Genomic DNA, 21,358 nt, shown 5'->3' with positions numbered 1-21,358 from the left:
CCACCCCAAGCATGTGCAGTAGAACAAAAGAGCACTGTACCGTTAATTTGAAGTGGGGAAAACTTTAGCCCAATAGAAACTGTGGTAGGTAAGTGACTACTGATAATAGTTTCGGGGAAGAACTTTGGAAACTAAATATGTATAACTGAACTGTATAAATTGCTTGCCTGTTGAGGTATGAGGGGTGCTAGCTTTGTGGATTACCACCTAGCCCCCATCTTTGCTCAAACATGAATTGGAATAAAATACCTCTGCTCTGTGTGTATATTGGTCTTTTGCACACTGGATGAACCCCACTTTTGGGACAAATCTGCTCTACAGACCAACACGAAAGAGTAATTTTACAAGAATAACGTTTCTCAGCTACTCATAACAATGTTTTCTGTCTCATGTTAAACATTTAGCTGAAAGTCAGCTATTGTTCTCTGCGCTTAGAGTGGGATCAAGGGTAAAAACTGTCTGATTCTGGAACCTTGGCCAGAGCTGTGAATGTGGAGCTCTTAGGGAAGAGCTGTTTTAACTTCATCTGTGTTCCTGCTTAACAAACGAGAGACCACGCTTGACTCACTACTGATTTTTATGATGTTTCTTTTCTCCATCTTTCTCTTTACTTTTCTGACATGCTGAAGTCTCCCAGAGGAGGGGATGGTGCTGTGAGCACTGAGGCACAGTGTATCCACTTTAGTTCAAATAACTGGCATGCGTTTCTTAGGCTGCCTATAAAAAGCATTTCACTGTGGCAATATTCCCAAGTGACAAAGCGGATGGGTCTGTGGTTTAATTAAACCTCTCTTGCACTGCTGCTTCCCCCCCCAAAGCTTATCTCAAAGATCAAGTAATGAGGCAATCATGAAATGGAAAGACTAGTGGGTTTTAAGGCAAGGGGAACTGTTATTTGGTCTGCACTCCGGTATGCCATGAAAGACTCTTGTGCCAAGCAATTGCTAAATCAAACTTTGTATGATTGTTGTTTATTATGGTAATGATTAGGGATGAACCAAAAGTACATCATGGCTGTACAAGTGTAAAGAAGTAGTGGAATTTCTGTGGTCTTTTCATACTGGATACACATTATTTGATGTATATGCATAGCTAATACTCAAGAACTGAATTGTTCTAGCTTGTGTGTATAAAATTTCAGATGACTGTATTCTGGATACTGTAAATATTTGGAGAAATTAGTGCTGAAATTCTGAACTTGCAGAAGAGAGCCACCACCTTGAAATATTTATTTTCTTCAAAGGTGTCATGATCTAACCCCAGCCAGCAACTAAGCACCACGCAGCCTGGGGTGGGGGAGACCCCATAGTGGGCTGGGGGAGAGAATGGCGGGGGAAAAAAAACGGTAAAACTCGTAGGCTGAGATAAAGACAGTTTAGTGGGACAGGAGGGAATAAAATAATAATGACAATAATAATAAAAGAATTGGAATATACAAAACAAGTGATGCACAGTGTAATTGCTCACTACCCGCCAACTGATGTCAGTTAGTTCCTGAGTAGCGATCCCCGCCCCGGCCAACTCCCCCCAGTTTATACACTGGGCATGACGTCACATGGTATGGCATAGCCCTTCGGCCAGTTTGGGTCAGCTGTCCTGGCTGTGTCCCCTCCCAACTTCTTGTGCCCCCCCCCAGCCTTCTTGCTGGCTGGACATCAGAAGCTGAGAAATCCTTACCTTACTATAAACACTCCTTAGCAACAACTGAAAACATCAGTGTGTTACCAACATTCTTCTCCTATTAAATCCGAAATACAACACTATACCAGCTATTAGAAAGAAAATTAACTCTATCCCAGCCGAAACCAGGACAAAAGGAAAGACATTCACTAATACTACCAGTGCTGTTTAATCAGAATGTTACATTTTGGCATTTTCTTTTAATATCATAGCATAAGATTAGGATGGTATTTCAGTTTTTCACAGATATTTCACAGTTCACAAAGAATGGGAAGACAAAAGTACAAAAGCTTTATTTTATAATACAAACATCTATAAGAAAGAAGTAGGAAAACATCCAATGACAAAACTATCTTTGCAATATATCTTGGCTCCTCTTTGATTATTTATCCCTCTTCTATTGGTTCTTCAAAACCTTCCAAGCATTTTAATTGTCTACTGTGTGTGTATTGGTTTGTGTGTTCTCTGTCTAAAATCACATGCGCAGAACGCAGAGTTGTTTTTGTCTTATTTGAGGGTCATGTAGCTAAATGTGTAAAGGATTATCTTGGGTGTAAGAGCTGCAATACAGCAAAGATTTATTATTTTACCTATCCAGCGGTTGTCTTAGGGATTATGGGTCTCTGATCTCATGAGTGTAATATGCATCTAGATAATAGCTTACAGCTATTTGTGTTAGAGGAAATGATGGTTCATTCTTAACTTTTGAGATCACCATTGCTTCTGATTTTAATACAACTGTGGAAAATACAGTAATAGCACACATACGGATGAGATGTTGCAGGACAACAAATAGGCAGAATATGTAAATAGTAGGTTACAACCTCCTGATTTAGAAACTAAGAGTTGGACTGAAGTATCAGAAGATGCCTTTTTAAAAGTCCTGTTAGTTGTCTAACTCCACTTGTTTGCATAAGTGGCTAAAGATTTTTTTTTTTTAAATACCCCAGAACTGTCTCAGCCTATTTGATATGTCTAAATGTTACTCCTGCAGAGAAAGTAATAAGCAAGTCCTACTGCCTTCTCATGGCATCACAGTGAAGGTATCTGGGCATAAGGGCAATGAGGAATGGTTGTCTAGAGGGGGGAACAGGGGCTTGGAGCGTGGCCTGCATGCTCCTGGGAAAGGACTCCTTAAACTACCCAGACCTAAAAAATTCTTGAGCTCAACTGGGTTTTAGCACTTTTGATTAATTCCAACTTTGGAGATGGAATTAACTTTTCACGCTGAAACTTGTTTTACAGTAGACGAGGGAAGGCCCACAGCTAGCTAAAAATCAGGTATTTTTAAAAAAGACTTCAACAGCAATAAATGTTCTAAATAAATACATTTAAACCACTTGCACCATGAGAGTATAAATGTTTCTTGTCTTCCCGATCATTCAGACCTGTCAAAGGAATCCTCTAAAATGCTGGCCAAAGGCTAGAAATCACGATTTAAGTAGTTTTCAGTGTAAATTAAATTAAAAGTGACTCCATGTAAACAGATGCTATTTGATGAAAAACTTTGAATAGTTCATTGCATAACTATTGAGTGTTAAAAGTCTACTAGCTGTAAGGTGGGAGCGCTACAAAGATGGACAGTCCAGCGAAATGGTGCGGGCAGTCGAGAGGATTTGTTTCTGTTGAATAGTGTAGTTGCAGGTTTGCTGCTGAGCCTCAAGGCTGGTAATGGAGGGGGGGAGAAGATTAGCCTAAGGGTGGAAGATGTGGTTTGTGCTCTTTAGGAGAGAGAAAGCAGTGGAGGGAGCAAGAATCTAGGCCCTGTCTACCCTGTGTTGTGGACCTGGATTTGCTGCTTGAAAGCCTGTTTAATCAAACGCAGCCGCTATACTATATATACTGTATATGTTTTAGTACTTCTCCAGACAACTGTAATTAAAGTGCTGGTGGAGCAGAATGAGTGCACTTTCTTCTTCCCCCATCTTAGTCTTCCTCCCCCACACTTGCTCTTTGATGGCCGAGCAATGCTACTCTTCCTGTTTTTGTATCGGGGGCAGACTTTCATGTCATGTATCTGCTGGTCCTGTGTAGGGGAATGTAGCGAATTTGCCAAATGCCTGACAGGTGCATGAGCAGCGTGACCTTGAGCAGCTTGTGGTGTATCCTTGAGAGTCTGGAAGGTCCCGAGCAAGAAAATGATAAGAAGAACCGTCTTGACAAATCTGCAGCAAAACTGTTACCCAATCATGAATTGTTAGTTACTAACTAAACCAATCATATATGAACACATACTCTGAAGAAAGTTATAAAAAAGCTTGTTAGAACAATAAAGTGGCCATGTTACTGAAAAGCTTGGAATAAAGAACTTATCAACACCAATTTAGTGTAGATAAGCAGACACTTCTTTATTGACAGCCGGGTACGCGGGCAAGTCCTCTCACGAACCACGCACACCTGTCACCAAAACAATACACCTTATATTAAGACTTATCGATACATATTCACTAGATTTCCAAGAAAAGTTATACATATTCATTAGACTTCCGGGAAATCATTAACATATGTAAATGTCCTTTACGCAGGCGCAGTGAAGGTCTCTGGTGGTCCTCAGGAGTCCTCTGGTGGTCTTTCATAGTCTTCCTCACTCGTCCGCTTCTTGACCTCTCAGGTGTCTCCAAGCAGCAAACTGGTGTCCATAACGGTTTCCTTAGTTTTCAAAACAAGCACTACAAGACTACCAATCTTTGTCAAAACTTCTGTGGTTAAATGATTTTGAACAATACTTATGGTTACACATTATACATTTTCTAAGCTCCTAAGTTCCTAAGGCTACATTTCAAACTTAACACTCCCATACTTATGCTTCACAATTTTCTACTTTTTAGTCAAACCAAACTCTTTTATAATCAGATTTTAATTTCTTTATCTTGTTATCTAAGTTCTAAATGTTCCTACTAGATGATTTTAGCCAATTTCTCCGACCTTGGTACGGGGCTATACGGGGGATTTCACAGCAGACACTGGTTGGTGGTTAAATGTATAAAATACAACATACATATGATTTTGCTAAAATATTAAAATTAAATATAATTAATACTAACTAATAATAAATCAATGACAAATCAGTAAGCCATTTTGCCATTTTTGCACAGTCTGATGTTTGTCGTGTCCGTCTCTATTGCGACAGTCCTGCTCTGTCTACCTCCACCGTGGATGAAATGTCAGAGCTCCCAACAGAAAGCTTGTCACCTGACCGAGGGAAAGGGCATCCATTTGCAGCTCGCATCTCTCCTCCTCTGCTGGCACAGGTTTGTGCTCTCAGGCAGGGCACGGCCGTGGCAGCTGACGAGGGGGGCAGGTATCCTTTCTGTTACCTGTGCCATGGCTCATGTAGCCTCATTTCCTGCCAGTTTGTAACTTGAATTTAGAGGCTGATGCCTGATAAGAAACAAGTTAATGCTGCAGTCTTTCCCACAGTGGAGAGGAGGTTTTGTCACTTATTCCTACGAGTCTTTTCACAAAACTTGCATTGGCTTTGCATCTTTGTGCACTTTACCCTTTTCAATTCAGACAAATCTGATAAGGAGTTAAAAAATTATGAGGAAGTCAGTGATCCTATAAGCCTTATTTTCCTTTAGGCTGAAATACAGCAACACCAGATCATTTCAGGCAGAGCCGGAAACAGAACTCGGGTCTTGTATTGTGGCAGACCCCAATTTCATCCACTATGCATTTCAGAAGAATAGTTGACTCTCAGTCCTTAACTCTGTAATAGCTGCTCCTGCCATTCCATTGGCATTGTGCCTGTAAGGCAGCTTTTAGCTGGTGATTCACCAAAAGCGAGTATTTGTCATGTACCCCCTTAAAATCCGGGATGGCCCAGCTCAGGAACAAATTGTCTGTTATTCTTTAGGCTGTGTGTGCAGGGCCTGTGCAGTAGGTGTCTGCAGCTGTCTGAAGGCACTGTATGGAAATCCTGTATTTAGAGCTTGCTGGTGGTGCTATGAGGGAAAAAACCCACGCACAGGATCATACAGTTGAAGACGGAATTACAATGCCTGTGTGCTATCTGGCTTCGCATTGGGCTGGCAAGTTTTCTCTCATTTCTTAAAATTTTGTGCCTGTATTTCATAATTCTACAATGCTGTATGTCATTAATGCTTTTACTTCTTCAATTTAAAGTATTATCTTTTTTAAAATGAATATTTAAATAAAACAGACTTTTCCTTACCACACAGCAAAACTGAGGAAAATGGGGAGGTGGGATGTGGACACATATTTAGCTAACAGTCGCAAGAGCATTCCAGATGCCTTTAGAAGACCTTGAACAGAATAAACAAGAAGACAAAAAAAGAAAGATGCTAATTCGAAGAACACAGGTGTGCATTCCACGATAAAGGGAACTTGGCACAAAGAACCTCAATTCGGCAGTTTATCTTGACCAATTAGACTGAGACAAGTTTCACATGTTTTAGTTGGTATAACCAATTATGTCTTATGTTTATGTGCGTGTAGAGTGTTGATATAACCAATCATATTTTATGCTTGTGCGCGTGTACAGTGACTTTGCAGAATATGTGATTATAAATATGTGTGTGTTTTAGAAATAAACGTCGTCTGCTTTCAACTTCACAGGTGTCCGTTTATTTCTACCTCCTGCAGTGGGGTTCTTGCAGAAGAAAGGCTAATACTTTCTCTTTCCGGTCCCATCTTCTCGTGCTTCTGAAAAGTCCTTCCTTATGAAGTAACATCCCCGGAGAGAAAGATGTGTTCTCTGCCTGACCTGCTACTTTGTGCTGAAACTCTCTTCCCTGTGAGGAGAATCAAGAAGAAAATACAGGTAGTGACAAGGAGACAAGAAAGAACTGAACAATTGCAGAGGCTTAAGATGAACAGGCTGTGTGCGCCATTGCTTTCAGATGCAGTAGTGGCGCTGTTCTTGTCCAGAAAAGGAAGACCGACCCACCAAAGGAAATTCCCATTTACAGTTTCGTACATCAGCTTTGAGTTGCTTTGGGATCTCACTGTAAGAGCACAAGAGGAGGGCAAAGCAGCCAGCAGCAGTCAGCTCTGAGGAACAGAACTGCTTGGGAAAGTGGTGGCTTTTTTCCAGGCACAAAAGAGAAGTGGGATAATAGGCTGCAGTTATTTGACTTGTCTTCTTGACAGAGATGCAGCTGGTTTTTACTTTTGTGCTAATTTTGTGCTACCTGGTATCGCTGAAGGGTTATGTGAGGAAACAGAAACAATATGCTCAGGAAAGTGTATCTATATTCTACTGTCAGTTTAAACACCTGAGGAAATACGTATCACAGTCCCATATTATGAGGGTACTGAAGTGCCTTTACAACTTGCAGTGCCCTGGAGAAGTTTCATGATACCCATTTTACGGGTATGAACTTAAAGTCAGCTTTGGAAATCTCCAGTAGCTGAGAACTGTGCCTGGATTGTACAAGACCTGTGCTGGTGATGCTACGATAGCTGTAGTTGGTGACTGTATCTATAGTAAACTCTACAGTTATAGGCTATAAATACGGTATGGATGCTTTAATGATTAATACCACAGAATCGTTGTGGTCGGAAGGTGCCTCTGGAGATCATCTAGTCCAATGCTAAAGGCAGGGTCAGTCGGAGCAGGGCGTGCAACGCCGAGTCCGCTGCATCCCATCACCACACCGGCCTTTCCCTCTGTCTGTGACAAGGCAGCCCTTTCGCTGGTCCCAGGGGATAGATAATACAGGATGACAAATAAGGACATTCAGAAGCAGCAAAAAGCACCAAGTTTGCTCCCGCTCCCTTACGAAGAGGATGGAGAGAGAGCAGCACGAATGCATCTTTTCGAAACACCTGAGGCGCAGCCAGTGCCTGGGTGCTGGGAACTCCTGGATGCCAGTCGCCTTCACACACTGCAGCCGGCCTTCAGGTCGCTGGGGGGGGACATGGGGCGCTGCTTGGCGGCAGCAGGGCTGTCTCCCTGGGGCGGATGCTCTCCTGGGGAGGTGGGACGAGTGTGTGCAGGTCTGCAGGTGCTCGGAGTTCTTTCTTCCACTCCTGCCTCTCCACGCTTTTTGCGGGGGGGGGGGGGGGGTGTAAGGCAATGTCCTGGTGAGGTGGGGCCCCCACGGCAGGGCTGGGTCGCGCCAGGAGCGGGGCTTTTCTTCTTTTGGAGCAGCCCCAGACTTCTCCAAGGAAGCTAAAAAAGATGCTTTTCCTTTTATGCAGGAAGCTCTCCCCTCCAGGATCCACCTGTGACTCCTCCCAGCAACTCCCAGAGGCTTTTGACCTCTCTTTTAGGGACCTGAGGTGCCGGGTAGCAGCCCCAGACTTCTCCAAGGAAGGCACCCAAGATGATTTTTCTCCTTTGGAGGAAACTCTCTGTGAGGGACTGAAGGAGTTAATGTCTCAAACATTGTGGTGGGGCAAGTTCTGCTTAAGGACTGACTGCATAAGGAGGAACTCTGCCTGGCAAGTAACCCCAGGTGAAAAGAAGCCCATCAGTGCCCATCAGCAACAGGAGGGGGAGGGTGTACAGCTCCATGTGCTGATGGGCTGTGCTGATGCGCTGAGCAGGGCAACTCACCCTGCAGGGAAGGGGGAAGTTACTCTCCAAATGACCCCCAAGCCCAAAGGCTCACAAACTGCTCATGACACCTAATTAGCCTAATAAGTTCGAGTGCCCTCCTGAAGGAGGGTCAAGGATGATAAAAGGACACAAACTGAAGCCCCACTTGCGCAAGCCCACCGGGACTGGATCCCTCAGCTGACTGAACCAATGCTGGACCCAGGACTGGTGAAATCTTTCTCTTCCTCTTTCTCTTCTCTCTTTCCTTTTCCTTTTCTGTAATCCCTACACCTCATCCCTTTAGACGTGAACTACTGACCAAGTCTGGGACTAGGAGCGGACCCAGTCACCCTGGGCTGCTCTCTGAGAAGGAGTCTAGAAAGCAAGGGGGCCTGCTCTGAACCTTGTGACTCAACTGGAGGGCTCACCTTATTGTCTTCCCTGACCTGATTCACAAATAAGCAAGGCTTGTAGTATATGTTTAGTGATGTATGGTTAGCACATGTTAAACAGTTTACTGACATAGTTTCATGCCAATTTTTCATGTGAGCATACCGGTTTTTGTGGTGAGCATGCCAATTCTTGTCGTGGGTGAATAAAAGATGAGTTTTGTGAGTTAAAGGATCCCTGGTGTCATTTCACCTTAATCCTGACCTGGGAATCAGCAAACCTGAGTTATCGATCATCCTGAGAAATTCGGATGTGACACTCTCTCCTCTGCGATCCACCTGTGTCCTCCCAGGCATTTCCCAGAGTCTTTTGGCCTGTTCTTACAGGGACCTCAGAGCCCAGATAGCAGCCCCAGACTTCTCCAAGGAAGATACCCAAGATGATTTTTCTGTTTTGGAAGAAGGTCTCCCCTCCAGGATCCACCTGTGACTCCTCCCAGCAATTCCCAGAGTCTTTTGACCTCTCTTTTAGGGACCTGAGATCCTGGCTGGCAGCCCCAGACTTGTCTAAGGAAGCTACCCAAGATGATTTTTCTCCTTTGCAGGAAGCTCTCTCCTCTGGGATCGACCCAAGACTCCTCCAAGGCATCTCCCAGAGTCTTTTGACCTCTGCTTTCAGGGCTGGAGGTCCCAGCTCCCTGCCCCAGACTCCTCCAGGGAAGTTACTAGATATATTTTTTTTTCACCTTTAGTTAAATCTCTCAGCTCCAGGAGCCACATAAAACTCCTCCCAGGCATCTCCCAGAGTCTTTGACATCTCCTTTAGGTAGGTAAGATTACAGGTAGCAGCACAGACTCCTCCAAGAAAGCTACCCTTGAGGTTTTTTTTTTTTTTTCTTTTCTGGAGCAAGCTGTCCCCTCTGGGATCCTCCTGTGACTCCTCCCAGCAACTCCCAGAGTCTTTTGAGCTTTCTTTTAGGGACCTGAGATCCCGGGTAACAGCCCCAGACTCCTTCAGGCCCTTGGCCCCCCCGTGATCGTGGGGAGTGTGGCTGCTGCCCCCCCTGCATCCCAGCCTGACGGTGGGGGGCGTGGCTCCTGTTCCATCACCCCACCACTTGTTCTTGGGGCGCGTGGCTTCTGCCCCCCCACGTGTCCGTGGGGGGTGTCGCATCCCAAATTTGGAGCAACTCAGGTTTGTGGATTTCCTTTGTCAGAATTAAGGTGAAATGACACCAGGGGACTTCAAACAACAATCAACATTTATTCAACCTAGCTAGCCTTGCCCAAGTACAAGTGAACTTATCATTATGAACCTTGCAACATGTCATTAAGCATGAAAAAAAAAAAGAGAAGGGAGGTGTAGAAAAAGAAATGGAAAAAGGAACATGAAACTGTATCAGAAGGAGAGCCCTCCCGTTGAGTCACGAGGTTCAGAGCAGACCCCCTTGCTTTCTGGACTCCTTCTCAAAGAGGAGCCCAGTGGCGGCTAGATCCACTCCTAGTCTCAGACTTGGTCAACGGTTTGATGTTTAAAAGGATGAGGTGTAGGGACTGTGGGAAAGAGAGAAGGAAAAGAGGGAGAGAGAGAAAGAGAAAAAGAGAGAAGAAAAGGGTTTCACCAGTCCTGGGTCCAGCGTTGGTCTAGCCAGCATAGAGATCCAGTTCCGGAGGGCGCGCACTGAGAACTCGTTCTCCCTTCAAAATTTTATAGTGTGTTAGTCGATGGTCTTGACACGCGCAGTTCCCATTCCCGGGGTTCTCTGGAATTGGTCGGTGAGCTTTGGTGGGGGTTCACTGCGGAGTTGCCTCTCTTTTTCTGCTGGCATGACCACATAAGATAGAAGCACAGTCCCATCTTCTGTGGGGCCTCCTCCTCCAGGCGCATACGCTGTGCTCCTTCTCCTGGTCACTTAAGACGAGGAATCGCGGCTTTGGAGAAGTGCGGTCCCACCCTCCGTGGGGCCCTCTCCTCTGGCCACATTGTCCTGTTCACAAAACTCCAGCGTTTTTACAGAGGCCGTTTTCTCCAGCAAAGTTCTTTAACGAATGTTTGAGACATTGACTATGATTCCTCAGACCGTCACAGGGGGGTGGCTGCTGCCTGGTCCCCCACGTGTCTGTGTAGTTCCATGTTTTTTTGGTGTCTTTTGCGCTTTGGGACTCTTGTACCTCTGTTAAGGGAGTCAGTTGGAAACGCAGTCACGGTGACTCTGAATCATTGGTGATTCACAGTAAATAATTTATTTTGCAACCAGAGATATTTTGGAGATGGAATTCTTAAGGGATCTAATTCTGCTTTCTGATTCATTCCTGTCCAGAAGGTAGTTCTGGTAGAAGTCAGGTGGTATGCACGATCTTGCTAGGAATGAAGCATAACCCCAGAACATTTTGGCTTTTTCACAGGAAACTAAAGCACATCAATTTTGATAACAGCTCTGTTATTGCATTTAATGAGCTAGTTTCTTACACAGTTTAGAAGGACATCTATCTTTTTCTATCTCTGCCCCAGAAGAATTAAGTTTAATTCCATATCCAGTCATGTTGACGATGCAACAGGTGTAGCTGTAGTACAAGAGCAGGTATTGTTGTTTCCAGTAAGGGTTGCTTTCTCTGTTCAGGACTTTGCTTGCTGTAAATTGGAGGCAGGTGAGAACACTCCTGCTGCTCCTCCAGCTGACTTCATAACTTCTGGTGGTTTGCCCTTCCTCTTTCCCAGGTGATTGTGGGAAGGGTGGTGGGCAGGGCCTGGGGTATTTTAGCCCCAGCCTCTGCTCAGGGAGGTCATTGTGCTCCTGGGTTTTTCTGGGGTGGCTGCTCAGCACTTCCTTGAGTCCTTTGCAGCTTTTTAAGCTGGTTCAGCCCTTTGGGAAGAGGTGTTTTGATATTTAGGGAAGCAGAGGGGTCTGTCTGAGGTAAGACCTTCTCCTAGTTTCAGCTGGGATAGAGTTAACTGTCTTCCTAGTAGCTGGTACGGTGCTATGTTTTGAGTTCAGTATGAGAAGAATGTTGATAACACTGATGTTTTCAGTTGCTGCTAGTAGTGTTTAGACTAATGTCAAGGATTTTTCAGCTTCTTATGCCCAGCCAGCGAGAAAGCTGGAGGGGCACAAGAAGTTGGCACAGGACACAGCCAGGGCACCTGACCCAAACTGGCCAACAGGGTATTCCATACCATATGACGTCCCATCTAGTATAGGAACTGGGAAGTGGGGGCGGGGGAATCGCCGCTCGGGGGACTAGCTGGGTGCCGGTCGGCGGGTGGTGAGCAATTGCACTGCGCATCATTTGTACATTCCAATCCTTTCATTATTGCTGTTGTCATTTTATTAGTGTTATCATTATCATTATCCGTTTCTTCTTTTCTGTTCTATTAAACTGTTCTTATCTCAACCCGTGGGTTTTGCTTCTTTTTCCCGATTTTCTCCCCCATCCACTGGGTGGGGGGGGAGTGAGTGAGCGGCTGCGTGGTGCTTAGTTGCTGGCTGGGGTTAAACCACGACAGTCCATTTGGCGCCCAACGTGGGGCACGAAGGGTTGAGATAACGACAAACCTGACCAGAGCTCGTTTAAAACAAATTTGTTATAAGCATTCATTATATTGGTCTTATAGTCGCTGGTCATTATGTTGATTTATGTGTTCTTAGAGTTGTTGCTCTGGTTTTTAAAGTTCTGTTATGCATCACCTCGCTTGCTGTATGTAGTCCCTCTTCTCCTGCTTATCATCCGTGGGAGGTGGATTAAGGTTTTGCTTTGATGTATTGTATAACACTGGTTTATGGTATGATAGAGTCATCAGTTGTGGAATTAATCCGGTATTTGCACTCAGCATTGTCACCTTTATACTGCGGAGCCATCTGTGGGAAACTATTAATAATTATACCATTTACCTTTCCTCCTTGGAAACCAGTCTATGAGTGGGATACCTTTTTTCCCCTCTCCTTTCTCCTTCAGTCCAGTTACAATGGTGTTTGGGAATTTTGAAAAATTTGAATACTCTTGGGATGTTGATACCAGCACGGTCCTAGCCCTACTCCTGGGAATTAGCATGCTTCTGAATGTGGTTCAGCTCTTGTTTAAGGTTAAACAACTATTTAAGAAGATCACCCAGAGGTCTGCCCCGAGGCTGGATAATTATGAGTGGCAGGGTGGTGTGGGGTAGTATGGGCAAGTACCTAGAAAAGTGGGCACCCTCCAATGTTTTGGAAATTCACCCCTGAACAAATGCAGAATCCAGAAGAACTAGTAAATATTTGGAAAAGGTATGCTGTCACCCCGGCAGCTCCAGAGAGATACAAATCACTGCAACGTGCTGGGGCCTGGCCCATGCCTATCGAGCCCTGTTCGACACAACTCAGCACCCCCAAGGGGAAGAGAAGGTCTCTGGACCTAACAACAAAGCAATGAGCACTGCGGTCACCCAAACCCCGGCAAATGGGCGCTGCGGCCCCTCCAGCCCCGGCGACGAGCATTGCGGCCAACCCAGACCTTGGTTGACATGTACCGTGACCCCTCAGCCCCTGGCAATGAGAACTGTGGCTACCCAAACCTCAGCAACAGGCACTGCAGCCCCTCCAGCCGCAGCAACGAGCACAGCAGCTACCCAAACCCTGGCAACAGGCACTGCGGGTCCCTCCAGCCCCAGCGACGAGCACTGCTGCTACCCAAACCTTGGCGACAGACGCTGCTACCCAAACCTGGCGACAGACGCTGCGGATATCCAAAACCCGGCGAGTGATACTGCAACTGAACCAGCGGATCAACCTGCACCAGTATCAGTTTGCCCCCCGTACAGAAAAAGAAATATAAAAAATCAGCTCGCCTTAGCAAAGGATTGAAGGTGAACCAGGGCCATCACGGGAACCAGGAGGAAGAGGCAGAACCAGAGGTAATAACCCGGTCCCTATCCTTGAGTGAGCTTGCGAGATATGCGAAAAGATTTTGGCCGCCCGTATAGGTGAGGCATATTATCACCTGGCTTCTCCGATGCTGGGACAATGGGGCTAATAGCTTGGAATTAGAAGGTAGGGAAGCCAAGCAGCTGGGATCGCTTGCCAGGGAAGGTGGCATTGACAAGGCAATTGGAAGAGGAACACAAGCCATCAGGCCTCTGGAGGCGACTCTTGTCAAGTGTGAAGGAAAGGTACCCCTTTAAGGAAGATGTATATGTCAATCAAGCAAGTGGACCACCATGGAAAAAGGTATCAATATCTGAGGGGATTAGCTGTGCTAGAGACGATTCATCAGGACCGGACAACCCACCATTACCCAAGATCCAGACGAAGTCCAATGCACACGACCCATGTGGCGGAAATTTGTACGGAGCGCACCTCGTCCTATGCCAACTCACTGGGCAATAATGACCTGGAAAAGACGAAGAGGCACCGACAGTGGATTCTGAAGTGGCTCGCCAACTCCGTCAATACGAAGAGAAATCTTCTCCTCCCTCTACAAGCCTGCATTTCGGCTGTGGAGAAGCTGTCCGAGGATTTCCAACAATTCAAAGAGGATATGTCCTATTGCCCACCTGTAAGGACCAATGTCTCAGCTATTAGGAGTGAGCGCTCCCTCTGCCAAGAGAGAGGAATATAGAAGGTACACACCACGAGGTGGCCCTGTGGTTTTACCCTATGTGATCATGGAGAGGACATGAGGAAATGGGATGGAAAACCTTACCTCGGTCCTAAATGCACGGGTACGTGAGCTGCCGAGTGAAAACCACCACAAAAGGGATTCTACTAGGAAAAATGCCGCTCCAGTTTCCAACAGAGCAGAAGGGCTGATCTTATTTCTGATCCTCTTGAAGGGACTTCTGAGCCAATTTTACGAGAAGTGAATACCGGATCCTCTGGCCAGAATTAGAGGGGCCCTGCCTCCAGCCAGAGTGGAGGAAAGGGATAACCAGGTCTATTGGACTGTGTGGATTCGATGGCCTGGCACGTTAGACCCACAGGAGTATAAGGCTCTAGTAGACACCGGCCACAGGGCACTCTAATGCCATCAAGTTATAAAGGGGCAGAACCCATCTGTATTTCTGGTTGGACAGGGGGATCCCAAGAGTTAACTGTATTGGAAGCTGAAGTAAGCCTAACTGGGAATGAATGGCAGAAAAAACAACCCATTGTGACTGGTCCGGAGGCTCCATGTATCCTTGGCATAGACTATCTCAGGATAGGGTATTTTAAGGACCGAAGGGGTATCGATGGGCTTTTGGTATAGCTGCCTTGGAGACGGAGGGCACTGAACAGCTGTCTACCCTGCCTGGTCTCTCTCAAGACCCTTCGATGTGGGGTTGCTGAGGGTTGAAGACAACAAGTGCCAATTGCTACCACGACGGTGCACCGGCGGCAATATCGCACCAACAGAGACTCTCTGATTCCCATCCACAAGTTGATTCGCCAACTGGAGAGCCAAGGGAGTCATACAAGCAAAACTCGCTCACCCTTTAATAGTCCCATAGGCCAGTGCGAAGTCTAATGGGGAGTGGAGACTAACAGTTGACTATCGTGCCTGAATGAAGTTACGCCCACCGCTGAGTGCTGCCGTTCCAGATATGCTAGAACTTCAATACGAACTAGAGTCAAAGGCAGCCAAGTGGTATGCTTACAATTGATATTGCTAATGCGTTTTTCTCAATCCCTCTGGCAGCAGAGTGTCGTCCAGTTTTGCCTTTACTTGGAGGGGTGTCCATGACACTTGGAATCGATTGCCCCAGGGGTTGGAAAACACAGCCCCACCATTGCCATGGACTAATCCAGACTGCACTGGAAAAAGGTGAAGCTCCGGAACACCTGCAATACATTGATGACATCATTGTATGGGGCAAACACGGCAGAAGAAGTCTTTGAGAAGGGAAGAAGATAATCCAAATCCTTCTGAAAGCGGTTTTGCCATAAAAGAAAGTAAGGTCAAGGGACCTGCACAGGAGATCCAGTTTTTAGGAAATAAAATGGCAAGATGGACGTCGTCAGATCCCAATGGATGTGATCAACAAAATAGCAGCTATGTCTCCACCGACTAATAAAAAGGAAACACAGCTTTCTAGGTGTTGTGGGTTTTTGGAGAATGCATATTCCAAATTACAGTCTGATTGTAAGCCCTCTCTATCAAGTGACCCGGAAGAAGAATGATTTTACATGGGGCCCTGAGCAACAGCAAGCCTTTGAACAAATTAAACGGGAGATTGTTCATGCAGTAGCCCTTGGACCAGTCCGGGCAGGACAAGATGTTAAAAATGTGCTTTATACTGCAGCCGGGGAGAATGGCCCTACCTGGAGCCTCTGGCAGAAAGCACCCGGGGAGACCCGAGGGCGCCCCCTGGGGTTTTGGAGTCGAGGATATCGAGGATCCGAGGCTCGCTATACTCCAACTGAAAAAGAGATATTGGCAGCATATGAAGGAGTTCGAGCTGCCTCAGAAGTGGTTGGTACTGAAACACAGCTCCTCTTAGCACCCCGACTGCCAGTGCTTGGGCTGGATGTTCAAAGGGAGGGTCTCCTCTACACACTTCACGGACGACTGATGCCACGTGGAGTAAGTGGATTGCACTGATCACACAACGGGCTCGCATAGGAAACCCCAGTCGCCCAGGAATTTTAGAAGTGATCACGGACTGGCCAGAAGGCAAAGATTTTGGAATGTCGCCAGAGGAGAGGTAACGCGTGCTGAAGAAAGCCCCGCTGTTATAATAAACTGCCAGAAAATGCAGAGCAATATGCTCTGTTCACTGATGGGGTCCTGTCGCATTGTTGGGAAAGCATCGGAGGTGGAAGGCTGCTGTATGGAGTCCTACACGACAAGTCGCAGAAACTGCTGAAGGAGAAGGTTGAATCGAGTCAGTTTGCAGAGGTGAAAGCCATCCAGCTAGCGTTAGACATTGCTGAAGGAGAAAAGTGGCCAGTGCTCTATCTCTATACTGACTCATGGATGGTGGCAAATGCCCTGTGGGGGTGGTTACAGCAGTGGAAGCAAAGCAACTGGCAGCGCAGAGGTAAACCCATTTGGGCTGCCGCACTGTGGCAAGATATCGCATCCCGGCTAGAGAATCTGGTTGTAAAAGTACGTCATGTAGATGCTCACGTACCCAAGAGTCGGGCCACTGAAGAACATCAAAATAACCAACAGGTGGATCAGGCTGCCAAGATTGAAGTGGCTCAGGTGGACTTGGACTGGCAACATAAGGGTGAGCTATTTATGGCTCGATGGGCCCATGATGCTTCAGGCCATCAGGGAAGAGATGCAACATATAGATGGGCTCGTGACCGAGGGGTGGACTTGAGCATGGACACTATTGCACAGGTTATCCATGAATGTGAAACATGTGCTGCAATTAAGCAAGCCAAACGGTTAAAACCCCTGTGGTATGGAGGACGATGGCTGAAATATAAATTTGGGGAAGCCTGGCAGATTGACTATATCACACTTCCACAAATTCGCCAAGGCAAGCGCTATGTGCTCACAATGGTGGAAACAACCACCGGATGGCTGGAAACATATTCTGTACCCCATGCCACTGCCCGGAACACTATCCTGGGCCTTGAAAAGCAGGTCTTGTGGCGACATGGCACCCCAGAAAGAATTGAGTCAGACAACGGGACTCATTTCCGAAACAACCTCATAGACACCTGGGCCAAAGAGCATGGCATTGAGTGGGTGTATCACATCCCCTATCATGCACCAGCCTCTGGGAAAGTTGAGCGATACAATGGACTGTTAAAGACTACATTGAGAGCAATGGGGGGTGGAACTTTCAAACATTGGGACACACATTTAGCAAAAGCCACCTGGTTAGTCAACACCAGAGGATCTGCCAATCGGGGTGGCCCTGCCCAGTCAGAATTTTTACGTACTGTAGAAGGGGATAAAGTCCCTGTAGTGCACACAAAAAATATGTTAGGGAAGACAGTCTGGGTTACTCCTGCCTCAGGCAAAGGTAAACCCATTCGTGGGATTGCTTTTGCTCAAGGGCCTGGGTGCACTTGGTGGGTGATGCAAAGATGGGGAAGTCCGATGTGTGCCTCAAGGGATTTAATTTTAGGTGAGAATAGCCAGAATTAAACTGTATGATACTAGTTGCTATATAACCCTGCTACTGTATGTTATCATTACTATAATTGTTATATGCTATATCCATAGTACTATAGTAAGAATCACTTAGATCAAGCAAGAAAAACTGTGATAAAAACTGAGCGAAGCGCAGTAGTGATGGAACCAGAACTGACTCCAGCATGCAACAATCCAACGGTGCACACCATCCTCCTGCTGCGTCCAATGTCAACTGCTCGTCACACTGCACTGAAGCCCAACTCTGCTCTACCGACTGAGAGGACTTTGCACCATCCCTCCTGCCCAGAAAGACTGGTATGACGGATGGAGCCCAGAGTCAGGAACTAAATGAACTCAATGAACATTTAATGAACATAACACATAAACTAAAGGGATGATATCTCTGTGTATGTATACATATATATATATCATTGTTCATATGTCTCAAAGTGATAGATAAGGTGTTGATGATTGACCAGGATGTAACTAAAGGTATGGGAACTGAGCATGACGTCAATGGTATAGAATAAGGGGGTGGATACTGTCCTAGTTTCAGCTGGGATAGAGTTAACTGTCTTCCTAGTAGCTGGTACGGTGCTATGTTTTGAGTTCAGTATGAGAAGAATGTTGATAACACTGATGTTTTCAGTTGCTGCTAGTAGTGTTTAGACTAATGTCAAGGATTTTTCAGCTTCTCATGCCCAGCCAGCGAGAGAAAGGGAGGGGCAAAGAAGTGGCACAGGACACAGCCAGGGCCCTGACCCAAACTGGCCAACAGGGTATTCCATACCTATGACGTCCCCATCTAGTATAGGAACTGGGAAGTGGGGGCGGGGGAATCGCCGCTCGGGGGACTAGCTGGGTGCCGGTCGGCGGGTGGTGAGCAATTGCACTGCGCATCATTTGTACATTCCAATCCTTTCATTATTGCTGTTGTCATTTTATTAGTGTTATCATTATCATTATCCGTTTCTTCTTTTCTGTTCTATTAAACTGTTCTTATCTCAACCCGTGGGTTTTGCTTCTTTTTCCCGATTTTCTCCCCCATCCCACTGGGTGGGGGGGGAGTGAGTGAGCGGCTGCGTGGTGCTTAGTTGCTGGCTGGGGTTAAACCACGACAGACCTTCAGGACCAGTCAAGGTTCAGCAGCACGTGTAGTAGTAGAAAGTAACACCTGTATGCAGCTTCCCCCCCCCCCCCCCCCCCCCCCCCCAGGTCAGTAACTTTGTTTTGAGTGTTCAGGGGTCAAAAGATTGTTTAATAGTATGCATTGTCTTTTCTGAATTCTCGATTCTTTCTGTTTTCCTGGCATTCCTGACTTCATTGAAAACGTAACCTTGGTTGTTTTTCACCAGTTTTGCTGTATACTGTGTAAGCTGTTGATATTATGTTTCTGAAGAGGATGGATGGTGACAGCATTTAGCAGGGGTTAGGGCGAGTCTCTTGTATGCATCTGTATATGGAGTTTTAGTATTTCTTGAGAAAGCAGCAGGGACCTAAGGCACAGTGTCTTTCAGGGTCTGGGAGAAATTTTGCTTCGTCGCCTTTTCTCACTGCCTTCACATGTGCAAATGTTGTCCCTTGAACCGTTTGCCAGCTTGTGGCAGGCCCTTCATAGATTATAAGCCTTGGGCCTTGACTTTATTTTGTGGGCACATAGCAGAGCTCAGTGTCTGCGAAGTTGTAAGTTAGGAGGTGCCCACGAATTTGGATGTGTGCTCAGAAGATAGCGGATTCCTGAGGACGCCAATGAAGGGGGTCAGGGGTTTGCAACATACATGCAGGCAGGGCGGAAGCAGTGGGGTTCCTTTCCTGGCAGTTCAGAAGAAGAAAAGGGGTTTCTAAAGATATGGGACTGCTGGGGAAAGGGAGGGGGTTCATCAGCCGTTCTCAGATCAGTTTCGCAGTTGGATTTGGATGCCATAGAATGGTTTGAGTTGGAAGGCACCATAAAGATCATCTAGTTCCACCCCCCCCCCCCCCCGCAATGTGTAGGGACACCTTCCGCTAGACCAGGTTCCTCAAGCCCCATCACACCTGGCCTGAGATGCTTTAGGGAGGGGGGGGGGGGGGTCCACAACTTCTCTGGGCAACCCACTGCAGTGCCTCACCACACCGGTCAGTGAGGAAAAATTCTTCCGTGCACCCTAAACTAAATCTACCCTCTTGTCAGATTAAGCCATTACTAGCCTTGTCACTATTGCTTCAATAACACCCTTGTAAAAGTCCTCTTCCAGTTTTCTTACAGGCCCCTTAGGTACGGAAGGCTGCTCTAAGGATTCTCTCGTGAACGATGCTATGAGCGGTCTGAACAACGTTTGGAGGCGGTCTGCGTGGATTGGTGTTGAACAGCAGGATTATTTACGTGCTGTCATAAATTTACGTTTTGTTTTTGCAGGGCTGTGTGGAAGAACTTTGAAATTGGATGGGGGCATTTGAGGTGAGCTGTGGATTAGCGAGAGGAGCATGGGGGCAGGTGACTTTTCACAAGCGGGCCATGCTATTTTGTGTCTCTTGGTATATTCAGGTAGCCATGAGGCATGATGGCTGCAGGGTCTGGCTGTGGAATGAGCAGGTAAGCAAACACTGCGGCACTTGTGAGGAAGGGGGGATTTGGGAAAGTAGTTGATGTTGGCTAATGGGATGCTTACTGCCTTTTCTGGTTTTGTTTTGGTGTGTGTTGGCGTGGTGTTTGTTTTTGTTGTTTTTGTGTTTTTTTTTTTTTTGTTTTTAATGCCGATGAGGAACAGGACCTGGTGACTGCAGGAACAGCTCCAGTTAGCCCTCTGGTTTTTTTGAGGATGGTTCAGACCCTTGGCCTCTAAAGCTAAGTTAGGGACCAGGGCTGGTGGGAGAGGCTGTGAGGGACAAGTGAGCATGCAGGAGGGTTTCTAAGTTGTGTAGGAGGAGGGCAGGGCTTCAAGGAACATCCCTTGGGCAGGTAGAGGAGCAGGTTGTCGTTTCAAGCACACCGAACAGCTGGTGTGCCGGGCAGGCATTGCAGCCTGTCATGGTTGTGGGGGTGTGTTTGTGATGTATCTGTCTCTTGTGCCTAGCTATTCACTCGGTTCGATGTACTTGGAGCTCTTCGCATAGACACAGCGTCTTAAAAGGCCATACTAACGTGGTCATGGGCCAATGGTGTTTTTTTCTTGCGTTTAGGATGACTCATAAGCGTGGATTGGTCTCGGAAGGTTCCGGTCGTTCCTCTTTTGCGGTATTCTTCCAGGCAGTGTTGGCAGCTCTGCTCTCAAGCTGTCTGTTTTCTCGGACTGGGGCTTCTTCCCTGCGCCTGATAATCTTGGTTTGACACTCAAGCTTGTCTGTGCGATCTGTACTTCAGTTTTGACAGTACTGTCTGTAATGGGCTGTTTACATTTTGACCCTCTGGGGCTGCCATAGAGCCTCCTTGGTAGTGGTCCCGTAGGCTGTCTGCCTCATGGTTCGTCCGGTCCAGGAAGGCATTCTCTTGCTGAGTTTTTCTCTTTAATCGCGATTGTAGTGTTCTTGAGCGTAGCTCGGTCTGTGCATGGGTGGTTGGTGGAAGAGCTGCTCTGCCTGGGGAAGTAGGAGTACGGGGTGGTAGTGGAAATTAGCAAATAGCTTACAGGCCAAATGGTGCTAGGGCCTAGAAGCGGGTTTAGGCATGCTGGTACAGTCCATTCAGATCAGTAGCACAGGCGGGCTTGTGTGGCAGGCCATGTTGATAGGTTTTATGGAGATATGAGATGGTGGCAGG

The 21,358-nt window shown here is 46.6% G+C and overlaps 1 long non-coding RNA gene across 1 annotated transcript; it reads right to left on the bottom strand.

The window, feature by feature from the left end:
• Nucleotides 1-10,998: 10,998 nt before the first annotated feature.
• Nucleotides 10,999-18,804, bottom strand: LOC115346390. Its single transcript, XR_003925126.1, has 2 exons — nt 18,743-18,804; nt 10,999-11,496 (listed from the first exon to the last, which is right to left on the bottom strand). It is a non-coding gene; the product is annotated as an uncharacterized LOC115346390 (long non-coding RNA).
• Nucleotides 18,805-21,358: the final 2,554 nt, after the last annotated feature.

This window comes from Aquila chrysaetos, chromosome 9, assembly GCF_900496995.4.
Source record: "Aquila chrysaetos chrysaetos chromosome 9, bAquChr1.4, whole genome shotgun sequence".
NCBI lineage: Eukaryota > Metazoa > Chordata > Aves > Accipitriformes > Accipitridae > Aquila > Aquila chrysaetos.
This window is presented reverse-complemented; position numbering and strand designations above follow the sequence as displayed.